At 44.9% G+C, this 18,538-nt stretch overlaps 1 protein-coding gene across 3 annotated transcripts in view; it reads right to left on the bottom strand.

Annotated features, from left to right (window-relative positions):
* Slc4a4 (solute carrier family 4 member 4) overlaps positions 1 to 18,538 on the bottom strand; it is a 336,420-nt gene that overhangs the window by 290,315 nt on the left and 27,567 nt on the right. The window contains exon 1 of one of the 3 annotated variants that reach the window (XM_042257613.2): positions 330 to 473. The exons of the other annotated variants lie outside the window; for them this stretch is intronic. The gene's annotated coding sequence lies outside the window, so the exon portion shown is untranslated. Of the gene's footprint in view, positions 1 to 329; positions 474 to 18,538 lie in introns of those variants that run through there. 3 annotated transcript variants of the gene reach the window in all.

Raw genomic sequence — 18,538 nt, 5'->3', positions numbered from 1 at the left:
GGTGCTTGAGAATGTGCTGGCCCCACATAGCTTCAGTTCTAACCTTGAGAGGGCAGCCCCATGGAGAGGTGAGAGAAAATAATCCCAATCTTGAAGCCTGGATGGTGAGGGAGATTCTCCCTCTGGGGAGTTGCAGAAGAGAAAAACAAGAGATGAAAGCAAAAGAAGAAGAAGAAGGAGGAAAAAAAATACCAAAAGAGGAAGTTTGATGTGTCTGGAGTGTTCGTGATGATCGTTTGTGGAAATCCAGTTTCGGCGCTTAGCTCTTTAAACACCCACTGCACAAAATGTATACCCTCCTAGGAGCACATGCACACCCACCCACACACCGAGCGACAGGGAGTTAGGCTGATGCACAGTGGGAACCTCGCTTGCAGCCAGCCTCTTAATACCAGCCCAGGATTCCGTGTTGAGTGGCAAGCGTTGAGTCACATGTTGGCCTCACGGCAATCTGACATCTGAGGGATTATCTCGCACCAGGGCTACAGCAGTAGGCACATATACATGCCACCCATCCATTCATTTCCACACTCCTGTCACGTGTCCCTCTGTGCGCTGGAGGCACTGTTAACTCTTCTCTGAAGGGCACGAAGTTCTTCATTTTGTAACCACGCTATGCTGCTGTCCTCCTGCCTCCTTACATAATAGGATCTACTCTGCAATTTCATATGCTAAATAAGACCTCAGAATCTATCCAAGGAACGACAGCGGGTTTTTTTTTTCTTTTTCTTTTTTTTTTTTTTTTTTTGCAGTCTCCCGGTGCCAAACATGTTTCTAGTTTACAGAATGAGTGAAGCTTTATTCCCTTACTCTGGGCTCCTTTGCATTGCACTAACTTTCATATACAGAATTCCATGAACTCTATTTATAGTGGAAGCAGGAAGAAATCCTGAACTGCTCCAATGCTGCTTGTGTAGTACGGGTCTTGTAACAAAGAAGACTTTCTCGGGGACAGCTGCTCTCTGTCATCCCGTGTATGAGCCTTGCCAGAGAACCACATGTTCCCTCTGTATTCCAGTCATCCAGTTGTATGCTCAAGCACTGGAGATGCTGGGGTTTGTTCTCAGATATTTGCTGTAGTCTAGGCAGAGGTGCACTGAATTCAGCTTTTCCCTTCCCATTTTAGGAATATAGCTCCCTTACCCAGCAATCACCTTTGCATAAAAAGGTCAGAAGCAAGAAACAGAAATCGAATTCAACCACTTAGTACTTATGCCACCTGGAGCAAAGTAGTTAACTTTTTTGAGCCACAGGGATTTTTTTTTTTCCTTGTATAAAATTAGGGTAGTCATATCAATTTCACAGTGACTCAACACAACACTATCAACTCTGCCTTGATTGCTCTGAGATTCGAATGAGGTGCCAAACTTAAAAGCATTCAGCATCGAACTTAGCATACAATACTTTGTTTTATAAATGCGGTCTTTTAGGCCAGTAAGGTATCTCAGCAGGTAAAGGTGCTTGCCTCCACACCTGGTGACCTGAGTTTGAACCCTAAAACCCACACGGCAGAGGGAAAGAACTGACTCCACACACACAGACACAGACAGACAGACAGACAGACAGACTGACTGACTGACTGACTGAGGCAGATATATATATATATATATCCACACACACAATAACATTCTATAATAAATTTCTTTTTTTTTTCTTCCCTTTTTTTCCCTTTACCAGCCCTGGAGAGTGACGTCACTAAGAAATTCATTATTGGTCTTCAGCCATGCCACCCTGACTGCACCCCACCTCATCTAATCTCAGAGGCTAAGCAGGGGTAGGCCTGGCTAGGACTTGGATGGAAAGAAACATAGGACTTTGGGACCCTGCAAGAGTCTTCTTTTGGGGATCTGAGCCTCGTGCAAGACGGCTCATCCTGACACGTTGGAATACCTCTCTGTACTCAAACTAAACGTATAAACAAGATATGGGTCAGTCAGCAGGATTATAGTGGGAATGAAATACCTTAAAGACTAAGAAGCCAAGCCATTTACCAGTCTCTCTGAGCCTTGGGTTCCCAGGAAGATTAAATGATACAGCGTTACTCACGGGTTCAGCAAATATTTAATTACTGCTTGCTATATTCCTGCTACTCTTCAGAGGGAGGGGAACAAATATACAAATAAAAAAGTTCCTTTAAAAAAAAAAACCTGCCGGGCGTTGGTGGCGCACGCCTTTAATCCCAGCACTCGGGAGGCAGAGCCAGGCGGATCTCTGTGAGTTCGAGGCCAGCCTGGGCTACCAAGTGAGCTCCAGGAAAGGCGCAAAGCTACACGGAGAAACCCTGTCTCGAAAAACCAAAAAAAAAAAAAAAAAAAAAAAACCTAACAGTGAACAAGATAATGTCAGAGAGCATCAGTGAGATCTTTGCACAGAGTGACGCAGCACCAGGGGCTGTCTAGCCTTCCAAGCAAAGGGAACAGCAAGTGACAAGGCCCTGGGGTGGGAAAGCTTAGCACCACCCGAGAACGGATGTCAGATCTAGACAGCAAGGGGTCAACTGTACAGCTGACACTGGAGAGAACCAGGTCGTGCAAGCCAGGGGAAGGGAGTCAACATGGAAGGTATGGTCTGTTTTCCCTTTTCAAAGGATCGCTCTACCTGTGGCGTGGGAAAACAGGTGGTTAGGGAGCAAGAGAAACTCCCAAACTAGCACAAGAACGGAGGGGACCGTGTGAGAAAGAGAGTCCGTTCTGTACACTCTCTAAGAGTGAGATGTGCGCCCTGCGCATAAAAAGTTGCTGATGGGATCTCAGTCGCCTGGGCCTGGAACTTGCGGCTGGTACTCAAAGGTGGCAATGGTCATGCATCAAGCCGGGGCTGAGGTTATTACCAGACGCACTCATGCAGGAAGGAAGAATAGGCCCAAGGGAGGAGACCTGAGACCACCTGCTAAAACACACCAACATCCCCAAATCGGGCAGTGAGGCAAGTGGACATGGGGTATGAGTGACCTCAGGGAACTCAGAGAGAGCAGAGAACTCCACCTGAAAGCTGAGAGAGACAGACGGGGAAGCAACGGCTGGCTTTGGCAACATGGAGGATATGGTTGTCTATACCAAAAGCACTTGAAGCAGGCCATGCTCAGTGTTGGGGGGACAGGAACAGAGAGGGTGCTCGTTTGCTCCCTCTTCTCTTTCCTGCCTCCCCCCCCCACAGTGAGGAGGGGAGTAAATATTAACTGAGTATCTACTGTGCAGCCTGCACACTGCGATACACAGTCGCATCTACCTTCTTGAAGACTTCCCCTGGAGGTCAGGGAGCAGTCCAAAGTGCAAGGAGCCATTAGTTACCCAGTATTTGTACACACAGATAAGGGTGACAGCTTAATGAGGATATTTTCTGAAAACCACACTGAAGTTTTAAGAACGAAATCCCAGAGAGCTACAGTGCTGCACGTACCCTAACTGTGCACTGTTCTCTTTGGAAAAATAGAAAGAGTCTGTCCCTCATCTCTTCTCAGAACTGACCCCAGGTCAGTCAGCATGCTGAATGTAACACAACTAAATGCAGACTTCACTTTGTACGCTCTCACCCATCGGGCGGGTCCGAAAATATTTTGTTGTCTCTTGATATATTTTCTAAAGAAAACGTTTAACCTCGAAATCTAAGCCTTTTCCAAAATTGCATGCCACAAGCCAAAGAAAAGGAAAAACAAGAAAGCCAGAGATGATTGGAAAGGGAGGTAGAAAAGCCAGTGCACAAGCCTTCTGGCCAAGCTGAGAACACTGCCCAGCCCCACCGTCTGAGTAGGGAGTGAGGGTCATGATTGGTGCATTCCTTGGCTCTTTGATGCATAGTTCACATTCCCTTCAAGCCTATACATAGCAAGTCATCAGAACTTCCTTCTTTCTGATGGATCACGCAGAGCGCCTGAAAACAGACCTCCTCTCTGCAGAAAAGGGGCAAGCGAAACAAAGTGAAAACATAAAACCTGGCAGCCCTTGCTCCGCCTCAAGAGCAAGGTCATCCTGGTGAACTTGGCCCTCTCCACAGACCAGAGAGATTTCCCCGCTTTCCCCATCTTTACATGACACATATCAGTTCTTCAGTCTTACGTCCTCTTTGCAGTTGCTGGCTATTATTAGTAAGACAGAGATACCATGTAAAGTGGCTGACCCAACCATTTTTCCCCTCTATAAATCAGTTGGAAGAAATTAACTCATCCAGTCCCTAATCAGGCCCCCAAACCCATCCTTAAAAATGTCCCTTGCACGTGCCCTGCATTTTTGCTGAAAATGAGGAGGAAGTGTGCTTCCACGCGGCTTCAGCATTGCTCACATCGCTAGCACGAGGCAGAATTCAGAACTGATTTGGAAGTTCCTCACCAAGCATCAGGGGGTTAAGAGTCACACCAGTCAGGGTAAAAATCCACTTTGGGATCAACGCTGCCTTCCTTCCACCTGGGCTCTGATGGGAGAAGTGATACCCCTGCCATACAAGTCCAGACCCATAGTGGGGCTGTTCATAGTCTCCGTTATTCTGGGATAGCAAAATGATTTAACTGGAACACATGTCAAATGGTCTGCCAAATGGGCAGGCCTCTCACCAGCCGGTCCTAATCACTGAGCAGGCCTGTGAGGGTGACTTAAGTCCGGCACGAGAAACATTTGTTGCAGAACTGTCGGCCACTGGGCCCCAAGCACCCATCCACATTCCAGCCCTCTGAGATCCCACCCCCCCTTGAGCCTGCGCCAACTGCCAACGTGCTCACCAACTAGTACTCACAGCGCCAGCAGCTGCCACTCAGCCAGTCAGCAAGTGGCAGGCCGCCAGCACACAAGTCTCGAGAACACCGGCCTGCTAGTCCCAGTGCCGTTAAAGGTTGAAGGTCTTCGGGGTATGCTAGCCTTTAGATTCGCCTCACTTGCCCTCCTGCCTCCCTCTACCATCCTTCCCCGCCGCCGCCGCCGTGCCTCCCACGGTAGCAGTTCACTTGTCTCTATGGTAACAGCATCTGGTTTCGGAGTTAGAACTTCAGGCAGCACAGTTCTCTCTTAGCCTGGGGCTTTTGCCAAGGGGTGCACCAGCAAAAAGGCGGCTAGCTGCCTGAGCTGCAGCCACCTGCCTCCTCGTCACCGCAGGATGGCAACTCGGGGTGGGTTCTCGGAGTGTGGCATCTAAGGGAACGGAACACACACACACACACACACACACACACTGTAAGTGCAGCGTGCTAGCCACAGTGGAGAGGGGCCATGCTAGGGCTTGTCGTCAGAGTCCAAAACCAGCCCCTATCTTCCGCAGCCTGGGCCAGGGTGGCCAAAGATGAGTGCTGTCGGGGACTTCTGACTGCTTCCAGAGATGGCACCGGCGAGCAGGATGACTCCAGCTGTCAACATGTCCAAACTAGAGTCTGACATCACTGGGTCAATGTGTGCACGCAGCTTCAATTTTACCAGTTAACCTTGTATATAAATTCATTCTATTTTATCCTTGCCAGCTTGGTCTGTTTATGACATCCAACGAACCCCATCACCTCTGGCTTTACAAAAGCCTTCCTGTACGCAGCAAATGTTAGAGAGTGCTGTGCGCACATGCCCTAAGGCACAGACATGTATAGGGAGTGGAAAAGTACTGGAAATGAAGGCTTTCATGTTAGCCATTGCTGTTGTGGTAATTATACTGCTGGAGAGCTTTCCTTGTGGACCGAAAGGTATTGCAAGTCTCAAAGCCCAAAATTAGGCTATGCCTGCCCTTTTGGCTGGTCTTAAGTCAGATGAGAGGTAGAACGCAGCACGTCACAGTTTTCTACTCAGGAACTACACAAAATGCAACGATCAACCTAGCCTCCAGAACTGTCCACTCCCACGAGCGTTCCCAAGCCGTTCCCTATCCACATCACTTCTAAGGAGGTGAAGAATCACTCTTAGTAGATGCTCGCTGCAAATGTGACGCTTTCTTCTGAGTTTTCCTTTTTAACCAATAGCACTTTATTGGTGCTTTTGTCGCTTTGCAAAAATGTCTCGTCCGGATTTGCAACATGTACAGCAAGAACATCGGACTGTCAAAGAGTCACAGGTGACGAGAGAAGAGACACCTCGGCACGGCAAAGTGTACTGCCATCTGTTGGCAGCATGTGTTCACTACAGCCGACTGCAGGCAGTTGAGAGGGAAAGTTGAAACTGTTCCCTTCAAAAGTTCACAGAGCTCCCTGAGGGCCTAGCATCCCCACAGGAAGTGAGAGAGAACAATGTGGTCATTGGCTTAACCATGCACAGTGCTGAAGCTTTAGACAGATGTATGAGAGAGAGAGAGAGAGAGAGAGAGAGAGAGAGAGAGAGAGAGAGAGAGAGAGAGAGAGAGAGAGAGAGAGAGAGACCAACACAGAAAAACTGACAAGCGTGATTGATGGTAGCCCTGCCTCCCACAGATCTGCAGGCCACGAAACAGAGTAAACAGTAAACCTCCCTCCCAATTCAGGAGCTCCCTAATCAGCTTGGTCATTGACACAGGCCAAGGGCCAGGGAAATGTGGCCCCACATGAAATCAGATTTCAGGCTGAATAAAAAGTAAAACTGCAACCCAAAGCAGGATCATGCTGCACATAATTCTAGAATTGCCTTAAAAGTTCCTTTGTCCTCTTAGGCACTTATCCCAGAGATAAGTTCCCACAAAGACCTGGACATGAATACTCATGGCAGCTTTATTCATAATAGCTTAAAAAAAAAAAACACTAGAACTGACCCCAAGTGCCTTTCTATGGGTAAGTGGTTAAAAGGGTTTAGCCCATCCATATCATGGAATATGGCTTAGCAGGAGGCACAGATGAGCCATTGAGTCACAAGCTAAGACAATGTATCTCTAGGGGGTTATGCTAAAAGTGACAGCCCCAAGGACTACATGTTGTGTAATTCATTCATATAATCTTAAACTCCAGACATTTCAACTTGGTCAGTGGTAGATTATCTATGGTAGTCAGTCCACAGGCAGCACCAATAAGTAAATGCCACAAATACGTCACACTGACATTTATATTAGTCTAGGGTTCTATATACATTTACTTTGGATTAATGTATATTAATCTAAGATTAGATTCAAGATGGCAGACAGGTAGGGACTCAAAAGCAGGGATTTTTTTTTTTTCAGGACACAAGGCTGGGAGTCAGCCACATGGCACCAGATCTGGTATAGCCTCTGCCCTGGTCACCTCTGACACAGAAATGACATCAGAAAAGGGGCGTCCCCTCCCCCCCTCTCACCAATGTGGCAGCCAGACAGTTCACACTGCCCATCCTGAACCACCACCCAGCTGGCAAGGATGAGGCTGCTGGCATTTGGTGAGGTCTTCATCAGTTCCAGGCAAGGAGTTAAGCGGTGGTGGCGCACGCCTTTAATCCCAGCACTCGGGAGGCAGAGCCAGGTGGATCTTTGTGAGTTCGAGGCCAGCCTGGGCTACCAAGTGAGTTCCAGGAAAGGCGCAAAGCTACACAGAGAAACCCTGTCTCGAAAAAACCAAAAAAAAAAAAAGCATCATATTATAAATGCATTGTTTCCATCTGGACACTGCCACAGTTTGTCTGACGGACTTACACAACGCTGAAGATTCTAACTGAAGGATCTGAAGACCAGCGACAATACAGGGGCAGCTATTGAGGACACTCAAGTTGTTCATTTTTTTAAGCAGTTTCATATTAAATTTCTTAGTCAGCCTGTCACATAACGGGTTTCATGATGATGTTTTCACGCACACAGATTCCTATCCTTAGCTCTTACTCCCTCTCCCCCAGTGTGGTATTGACCAAGGCCTGTAAATTTACCAAGACTAAGTTTCCCTATAAAATAGGAACACCAGACGTAGAAGTAGAGATTGGAGTGAGTACACCTCTTGGCTCTCATGTTTCCTACCATTATTTTAATATGGCATGGCATGCCACTTGAACACTTCTGATAGAATTACCTCACTCAATACCTTATTTTCAGTTAGTTCTTTGACAACTTCATGGTCTGATTATATTCACTCCCATCTCCCCCAACTCTTCCCACATCTGCCCTCTTCCCTATCACCCAACACTTTGTCTTTTTTATTCTATCAAGGCCAATATGGGTTGACCAAATACTCCCGAATGTGTGTGGCCTTCTCCTGGAGTGGGGTTAACTAATCATCGACAACAGTCTTAGAAAAAAATAAACAAACAAACAAAAAAACTGACCCTCTTTCTCCCAGCATCTGACAATTGCCAGTAGCTCCTTGGCTAAGTGGAAAACTTCACACCCAAACCCCAACCCCTTCTCCATGCTGGGACGTGGTCCGGCTCACGCTGACACGGGTCTTGTGCACACTGTCACACCCACTGTGAGTTCAGACGTGCAGCTGCTCTGCTGTGTCCAAAAGACACTGTTTCATCCAAACCAGTCTTCCATGGCAATCCCTGAGCCCCTGGGGGAGAGGGGGGCATAGCATACATGTTCCATTGAGGGCTGAACGTTCTTCAGACTCTTAGTCTCTGCACCTCGGTCAGTTGTGTACCTCCGTGTGATTTACCGTCTACTGCAAACAGAAGCTCTCCGATGAGCGTCGAGAGATTCAGTCAAGTATGGGGATAACCATACGCCTGTAGGAGTTGGTTTAATACCATGTCTATTTATCAGAGTATGAGTAGTAATGTCCTCACCTGGGATTGTCTCGTTATCTAGTAATTCAGTCATGTTTCAAATACTTACTACTTGCCAAGTTCTACAACAAGCATTGTACAAAATAAACTTGACTATCTAATTCAATCTTTCTAGAGACCCACTTTTCATATGCCCATATTATTTTGTGTGCTCTACAGCGTATCCTTATACAAAGCCACACTGCACCATTTCTGTACATGCATGTGGTGTCCTTTGAACACATTCGTCCCTTCTTATGCCTTTTTTTTATCACTCCCACATTCTCTTTTCCCCTCCACATCCCTAACAGTCCCTCTTTTTGCTTTCACATCCATTCTCTGCCCCTCGTTCTACATATGCCCAGAAGTGGGAGCTTCTTGTCTTTGTGAGTCTGCCGGGTTTCACTTAACAAGAGCTCCGCTCCATCGACATTGCTATAACTAACATAGTTTCGTTCTTGTTATGGCTGACTACAAGTCCACCGTGTATATATGCCACATTTTCTTTATCCATTCATCTGTTGATAAGCACCAAGGCTGAGTCTGTAACTTGACCATTTCGAATACTGCAGCAGGAAATATGGGCACACAGGTGTCTCAGCAGTAGGCTGGTTTTGATGCTTAGGGGTATATGCCCAGAAGGGATCGAGCTGTGTCAGGTAACAGTTCTATTTTTATTTTTTTAAGAAATCTCTACATTGATTTTATAGTAGTTGGCTCAGGAGATAATAACAACTGACAAATCAGATTGTATCAAATTAAAATCTTCTGTGCCTCATGAAGTGGCCCACGCCTGCCAACTCAGCATCCATTTGAGAAGCTAAAAGAACAAGATCTTGAATTTGAAGCCAGCCCAGGCTACACAGTGAGATCTTGCCTCAAAACACAAATGAAAAGTGTCTAAGAAGATTCTCCACACCAAAACAAAAACAGTAGAGTAGATGGGAGAAAACCTTTGCACAGAGAATTTGCAATCAGCATCTAAAGAACTCAAAAAACTTAAACACCAAAAGAACAAACAATCCAATCAATAAATCACAAATGAACTGAACAGACACTTTTCAAATGAAGCACAAATGACTAACAAACACATGAAAAAAAATTCAATATCATTAGCCTTTAAGGAAATCCAAATCAAAATTACTCTGACATCCCACCTCACTCCAGTCAAAGATGGAGAACGTTGGTAACTACCCTGAAGACGCAGAAGGCCACTGCAGGGTCTCAACAGCAGTGATGGCCCCAAGCTGACAGCTTCCTTTCCTCTCCACAGGCCTGCCACTGCACAAACATTTTCCATTATGGCGCTGCCTGGACCTACTTAGACCTCCCAGGGACCTCGTCCTTTTAGCCTAGATTACAAGCAAACGTGTGAGTCAGCCTCCTTCCACGCCGTGCCAGAAGCGAGGCCACGCCACGCTCAGCAACCCACGGACACCTAAGGGAACTGTAGCCCCTGGCTCTTAGCTTGGTGTTTCTGTGGGACTCCTAACAGTGGGAGCGGGTGTGTCTCTGACTCTTTGGCCTGCTCTTGGGACTCTGCCACCCACTGGGGTGCCTTGTCCAGGCTCGATATGAGGACCTTTGCCTTGTCTTCATGTGTCCTGGTTTGTCCTGTTTGGTTGTTGTTCTCTTGAAGGTCTGCCTACTCTTTTCTGAGGGCAGTGGACCTGTGAGGAGAGGGGAGCTGGAGAGAGCTGGGAGGAATGGAGGGAGGGGAAATTGTAGTCGGGATGTACTATATAAGAGAAGAATCTATTTTCAATTAGAAGAAGAAGGAGGAGGAGGAGGAGAAGGAGGAGAAGGAGGAGGAGAAGAGAAGAAGAAGAAGAAGAAGAAGAAGAAGAAGAAGAAGAAGAAGAAGAAGAAGAAGAAGAAGAAGAAGAAGAAGAAGAAGAAGAAGAAGAAGAACAACAACAACAACAACAACAACAACAACAACTACAACAACAACAACAACAACAACAACAACTACTTTAGCCCAGAATTCAGCTCCAGCCCAGTGAAGGTGCTTGACATAAAGGTAATCTCTACCAGCTCATGTTAAACATCATTGTTACCACTGTCTGCCCCATTGTCTCTACAGCACAAGACTTAGGGAGGTACCCCTAAACCGTCATCTACCTGAATTTGCCTCAGCAATGTAATGCTTAGTATCTGAAGAAGCCAATGCCAACAATTAGCACACAGACATCATGGGAATACAGTGAAATTGGTCTGTTAGTATTGACGCCTGTGGCTGAAATCTATACCTTAAATAGTAACAGACTACTACTTCCAAGTGTGTTTCAATCATGAGTTTTCTAGATTCATATTAAGAGAGCAGAGGGTGTGTGGAAATCACAGATTCTATTGCTGAACCTGGCTGGATTGAAAGTGGGGGTTCCCTGGACTGGCCTCCCTGTATGCAAATGGAATAAAGGATTAGTCTGGCCCTGGTGGAAAGAAGAGTGACCCATGCTGTAGGAGAGGCTCTTCCCACCAAAAAAAAATAACACTCCAACATGGCCAGGAAACAAAGGACCCCTGTGAGACAAAGGCCAAATGCAAAGTGTGGGCTGAGGTCCTAATTTGCACAAATCAACTTCTTTAGAAAAAGTTGGAGACAATCGAAAAAGTTTAAATATTAACTGGGTATGGGCTGTTACTAAGGAACTGTTGGTGATTTTATTAGGTGTGAGAGTAAGTAGCACTGGATATTTCTTTACTATTTTCCCCCATTTTATGATAGTGTGTGTGTAATATATGTACATGTGTGTGCCAGTATGCATACACACATACCCATGCACTAGCATACTATGCATACACATGAGGAGGGGGGTGGTCCTGGGTGTCTTCCTCCATGGCTCCTTTTTTCTCTCTGTATAAGCTCTCTCACTGAATCTGAAGCTTGCTGTTTTGGCTAGTCTGGTTGGTCAGTGAGTTCCCAAAATCCACCTGTCCCTACTCTCTAATGCCCCCCTATACACACCACACACACACACACACACACACACACACACACACACACACACACAAAACCATGTCTGCTTTAATGTTCGTATTTCTTAGAAATGTACAGAGGCATTAATTGATGAAGCGCTGCAAACTAGGACTTGCTTTAAAATCTCCCAGGAAGAAGACGGTACAGGGAGCAGGGGAGTGAGACCAAACTGGCCATATGGGGAAGCTGAGGGGTGAACTGTGGGCACCCCTAAAACCAGGGGTGGGGTGCACACAGATAGCTAGGTGCAGGGGTGGGGTGTACACAGATAGCTAGGTGCAGGGGTGGGGTGTCCGTAGATGCTAGGGGCAGGGGTGGGGTGTACACAGATAGCTAGAGGCAGGGGTGGGGTGTCCATTGGAAACTAGGGGCAGGGTTGAGATACATACAGATATCTGGGGGCAGGAATGGGATGCCCATAGATGCTAGGGGCAGGGGCGGGATATTGTACTGCTCTCTCTCACTCCTTCATAATTCCCAGTTTGAAATTTTCCAAAATAAAATATTTTGGAAAGAAATCGCACTTTGACATGTATGGTATACATACGTGTGTGCTCATGTCTGCATGTTAGGATATGGTATGTGTTGGTGCTTGTACACGAGGAGGCCCAAGCCTGCTATCAAGAATCATCTTCCACTGCCTGTCCACCTTGAAGTCAATGAGCCAAGATATCCCGATCAATCCCACGGCTCACTGATATGGCTAGCAAGCTTGCTCTGGAGACCCCATCTCTACCTCCTGAGCATTGAATTACAGAAGGCCACCATGCCCACCCTGCTTTATTGTGGATTCTGGGGATCCAAATTCTAGGACTCACAACTGACTGCCAAGTACTGAATCACTCAGCCATCTCCCCGGGCCTAATTTTGAAATTTTTAAAATCACCCTATTCTTTATGACCAATTCATCACAAAAGAATGCATGAATATAAATTATAACAAATGCACTTACATGTTGCAAATATGGATCTATTCCCAAATAATTAATAACTGTAAAAACCTACACCTATAACCCTAATTTTAGACATAATGAAAGAAAAGGACTATATGATCTCGGCATCTTCATTGGTGGCCTTACCTGCTGTGGGATGGTCTTTCTGTATGCTGTGGATATGTGTTGCTATGACTGGTTAATAAAGAAGCTGCTCTGGCCTATGGTGAGTCAGGTTATAGCCAGGCAGGAAATCCAAGAGAGGGACAGAAAGAAGAAAGGCAGAGGCAGAGGAGATGCCAAACCCTCATCCACAGAGCAACATGTTATGGGACACAGGTAAAGCCACAGAACACGTGGCAGTACATAGGTTAATAGTTATGGGTTGAGTTAAGTTATAAGAGCTGGCTATCAATAAGCTGGACCCATAGGCCATACAGTTTGTAAATAATATAAGCCTCTGTGTGTTTACTTGGGACCAAGCTGCTGCAGGACACAGGTAGGAGAGATTTGCAAGAGCTTCCACCTAAAACCTGGGAGAGCTTAAGAAGAGATTTTAAATGTAGCCAAGAGCCCCTTCCCAGTTCATGTTACTCATGGAGGGCTGCAGTACAGAGACATGTCTCCTGGCCGCAGTGGGCTTCAGCAGCAACACAGCAGACTCCTATGGTTTCTAACGAGCCTGGGCAGCAATACAAAGAGGCTTCTCCCAGCTGTTGCTGTGGTCTTGGGAGCACAGCCACAGCTTTAAAATGCAGGCATACTACTTAATTCTGCTTCCCAGAGCTGGCAGTAAACATAACTCTGCCATGTTGAAAAGCCGAGTCAGGGGTGGAGCCAGCAGCTGGGTCTGCAGCTTTGGTCCTAGCCACACTGCAGTTAAAAACAATGGTCAGAAGGTACAGACAACCATAAAAAAGAAATACATAGTTTTTAAAATAATAAAGTCCTTCAAAAGGAGAATAAAGTAATATTAAAAAAAGCCACATAAAGATGGAAATTACATGGAGAGTCTGGATTATATTTTCTTGGGGATTTTTAACTGCAGAAAAACATTTGATTGTAAAGACTACTCAGTTAAACCAATATGTATATTTTAAAGATATCTTGACTTCAAAATTTGTGTCTAAGGATACATTGCTTTGGAAAAGAGGTTCTGCTATTGTTTCCACAGCAGATGAGAACCTATGGACTGCTTCTAAGCCAATATGGTTTGAACAACCAAGACCCCCTGAAAGGTCAATACAGCCTCACAGACTACTACAGCCAAGATTTAACTATAATTCTTAATTTTCTCAGGATGCCCATGAGATTGCCAGCGACTCAAACAGCAGGAAGTAGTATGTGAAGCCATGCCCAAATTCCCAAAATATTGTTTATAAATGTTTATTTTTATTTAAAGGAGGTTGATTATAAGTGCAATCTCTTTCTAAAGAAGAAAAGGGGATATAGAATGATAGGATAAAAGGGTAGATTATTGAATCTACTTTTAAAGAGCAAGAACTTGTTTGAAATGTTTTACATTGCTATGGATTTTGGTTTATTTATACAGATTTAAAGTTAATTTTGTTATGTTGTGTATATATATATATACATATATATATATATTTCTACTCTTGTTTAAGGTATTATGTTTATGCAACTCATTTTTAATTATATTGTATAATTAAGAAATACAGATTATAATTAGTCATCTATGATAGTCAAACTTAGAGTCATGTTAAGTTTTCTAGGTATATATAGATATATTTCAATTAGGTAGGTAATCTTCAAACACTTCAAGAACTACAGAATATGGCATTTTAAATGTTTTAAGAACTTTGACTTTTCTAGACAATGAGACACATCTGCTCCTGGCAGCACTAATTACTTCAAAGAGGATGAAGAAACCCATTAATGGAGTTTGCTTTCTTTGTGGCAAAAGTTGATCACTGGGCAAAAAAAAGTGCCCTTGCCCAGTTGTATAAACTGGACATACAGGACCCATAGGAAAATGACCACTAAACTTTGCCAAAGCAAGGAGAGAAGGTCATTTAGGTTCCTGGCCCGCAGAGGAGACTGCCAGATATTCTATAGGACATAGGGAGAAGTGATGAGAAACGCTAGGCCTGTAGACTGAAGATGGATGCCCCAACGTTGCAGAGGAACTTTGGGTGACTGTCCAGGCAGCCAGCTGTCTCTGTCATTTCCAGAATTGTGGAAGTTGCTTACAATGCATTTCCTGTTTAGTTAGGTAATATTAGATCCTTCTGGGGTCTTCGATGGAGTTGAAGACTAGATAGTTATAATTATAACTTTCCTTAGTTATTATAAAAGATAAATTAGATATAAAATTTAGACTCATAAAAATAGGATAGATGATGGAGTTTTTTCTTTAAGTTTGCCAAATACAAATGGACTAGATATTTTAACTGTAATTCTCACTTGATAACTGTTTATTATATGTATTTTACTATGTTAAAGTTGAAACCTTCCTTTTTGATTAGACAGAAAAGGGGAAATGCTGTGGGATGATCTTCCTGTATGCTGTGAATATGTGTTGCTATGATGGGTTAATAAAGAAGCTGCTCTGGCCTATGGTGAGTCAGGTTATAGCCAGGTGGGAAATCCAAGAGAGAGACAGAAAGAACAAAGGCAGAGGCAGAGGACAGGCCAAACCCTCATCCAAGGAGCAACATGTTATGGGACATAGGTAAAGCCACAGAACACATGGCAATACAGAGATTAATAGTTATGGGTTGAGCTAAGTTATAAGAGCTAGCTAGCAAGAAGCCAGACCCATAGGCCATACAGTTTGTAAATAATATAAGCCTCTGTGTGTTTACTTGGGACCAAGCAGCTGTGGGACGTGAATGGTAGAGATTCGTCCCAACCACAGGGCCTGGTAGGACTGGAGAAACTTCTGGCTACACCATTCTCTTGTGCCTCATACCCAAGCTCTGTCTATGAAAACTGGATTGGCTTTGGCATGCCTAATACTTTCCAGGTGATGCTAAACAAAATGAAGTCTAGAAGGGCTGGCCAGATGGCTCAGTGGGCACAGTCACTTGGAGCCAAGCCTGATGACCTGAGTTTGAGTTTCAGGATCTACATGGTAGAAGAGAACAGAATCCTGCAAGTTGACCTCTGACCTCTCAGCACACACACTATGGCACGTACTGTGTATACACACACACACACACACACACACACACACACACACACACATTCATATACACAAAAATAAGTAAATAAATACGTGTATTGAAAAATTTAAAAACCCACTTTGAACCATGATTCTTTGAAATGCAAGTCTAAGAGGCCTACGCTTCTTAGCAACAAACACCTATTATTTCACACACACACCCCTCCTTTGAGTTAAATTACATGGCAGCGTCAGCAACAAGGCTCAGTGGGTAAGGGCACTTGCTACACAAGCCTGACCACCTGAGTTCAATCCCTACAACCTACATAAATGTAGATAGAGAGAACGGACTCCTCAAAGCGTTCCTCTGACCTCCACACACACGCTATGGCACCTACACGGCAGCACGTGTGTGGTGCGTGTGCACACACAACAACAACAAATGAACAAATAAATAAATAAAAACACATGGAGAAAATATTTGCAGTGCCAAACCCTGAAGCACAAATAAACCTAGCCGTGCTCACCAGACTAAACTGCAAAGCAGCGTGCGAGCCGCTCTCGATCCCTGTAAATATCGCTCTGTACTTCACACAAGGCAACCCAGCATGGTTTGTATGAAAGCTGAACCCGTGAAAGGCAGAACCGGCTACACAAGTCCACCGTGGCCCTGGCAAAAACCAAGAGGATGTTCTCAGTGACACCAGAGTCCCTTCTTGCCGAGCACAGGAAACTGATTTTTTTTTTTCCTGGAGGAATATTATTACAAGTGTTGGTAAGGCTCCAAAGTCAACTCATGAAACCCTACTCACTGCGACGGTGGCCAAACTATAGTAATAATAATAAAAACGACAAACTAAACACTGTATGCGAATTATTTAAGCCTCACCACCAGTCCATGAAGCCAGTACTATTACTGCTTCCTTTCACAGACTGAAATCTGAAACTTAAGGATGGGAGCAAGCTGTCAAAAATCACACAGCTGCTAAGTGATGAGCACCTAACGCGGCCAAGATCACTAATAAAAGCATGGTGCTAATACTATTGTTTGGGGTACAGACTTGTGTGGGTTTATATGAAAGCGAAGCCCTAAGCACCCCTCCGACATCGCTGTCTAGGGGAGAAACACATTTTGGGTTTCAAACAACCAATAAGTACATTGTGATAGCATTCCAAAATTAAGTTGGGAGCAGCATGCATTTGGGTCAGAAGAGCTCTCAAATAATGGGACCTACTGGATAAAAACCAGCATTGCCTCTAATAAACACTCCAAAACAAAATGAAGCATAATCCACTGAGGAAACCTACTCTAAGAAGGAATTTCATACACAGACCATCCAAGGTCATCCATTTGCACTAACTTTTCTTTTTATCTCAAATATCATTATCTGGGTGGGCACAGTCATCTAAAAACCAGAGGAAAACCTCCCTTGGGTCTTCCAGGGCTCTTCAGCACTGTGACTTTGCCCTTCTGGGGTGTTGGGACGCATGGTGAACTATAACCGAGTTGAATCCATTTCACAAGCCACGACAATGGAAAAACTGTTTCTTCATGTTAATATCAGAGGAGAACGCCCTTTCCCAAGAACAGTCTCAGAGGCAGTTAAGATTACTCTCCCTCCAATCTCCACTTGCTTGAACTCTCACACGCCTGCCAGCTTCCTACCTGCAGCCCAGCTGCCCAGGATCAAGAGTCTCAGTGGAGGCTAGCCTGCACTCATGGTTCCCGAAAGCCCCAGCTCAGCGCATTTGAAGGCCGCTCACACCAAATGGGGGTGCTCTGCCCATTCCTTTTAAACTTGCACGATCTTTTCTGCTTGGAGTGATCTTTGGAGGGCGGGCATATAATAAGCACCCACTCACAAAGCTATATAAATGCCACTTTGTTAGCAGCCAAATCAATTATTGCTTCATTATAACTATTGATTTGCAGTATTTTGATGCGAGGGTCGACATCTCATTCATTAGCAGAAATTCCCTGTTATTCAGTCTCAATAAGAATCAAGCCACTTGAAAAAGAAAATGCAATGTCTTGGCAAACCTAAAATGGCATTTCTTTGTCCAATTCTGGCAACCCCCTCCCCTTGCCCTACCAACATCTTTGTCTTACCTTTTTTTTTTTTAATTTCTTTTTAAGGGAATAGTGAAGAATAATTACAAAATGAATATAACTCAACTCAGTACCTCTCTGGGCCTGAAAAAAAAAAATGAATTTAGAATAACTCGCACCTTTTGGTAGGAGAGAAGCCATGAGATGAGATGCAAAAGTAGACTGAATGTTGGGTGCTTGGGACAGAGCTGGTAGGTAGCCCTAGTGTGCAGCAAAGTCCTTGCCTTGTCCCACACAGGCCCAAGTGCATGAAGGTCATGTCACTAACTGGAAGCAGGAAGACTGAAACCCGCTGTCTGGCTGGAGCGCTCGGGCCGTGCTAACCCCACAGCAGAGGATGAAAGAAATAACTGTACAGTTTTTCCAGTGTTGTCCCCAAGCACTCCTTTCAAGGTGGCAGCCAGCGATATGGGACAAGAGAAGCTTCTTCTAAATGTTATGTACCAAACGGGGCACCAAGCAAAGAAACCACCAAGCTGCATACCGCTTGATAGAGCAGGGGCCAGATTTCTCAACACACTGATAATACTCAGAGGACTGACTGGGAACATGGCTGAGGACTGGCCACAACCCAGCAGGGTATTTTTGAAAGGTGGTTACCCTGAGAAACACACACTGCTTGTACAATGTTTATGGCGTGGCTGGAAGGAAAAAAAAAAAAAAAAAACTTGAAAATGATCCCACATGCCAATTTTTTTACAATCAGAATATAAAAAATTAAAGATAAATAGCAGAGGGATGGATCCATGAAAAGAAGAAGGAATGTATCCCAGGGTCTTCATGAACTTATCTTCAGCAA

This window comes from Peromyscus maniculatus, chromosome 10, assembly GCF_049852395.1.
Source record: "Peromyscus maniculatus bairdii isolate BWxNUB_F1_BW_parent chromosome 10, HU_Pman_BW_mat_3.1, whole genome shotgun sequence".
In the NCBI taxonomy this organism is placed as follows: Eukaryota; Metazoa; Chordata; class Mammalia; order Rodentia; family Cricetidae; genus Peromyscus; species Peromyscus maniculatus.
Note: the sequence above shows the minus strand (reverse complement) of the source record. Positions and strands in the feature narration are given on the sequence as shown.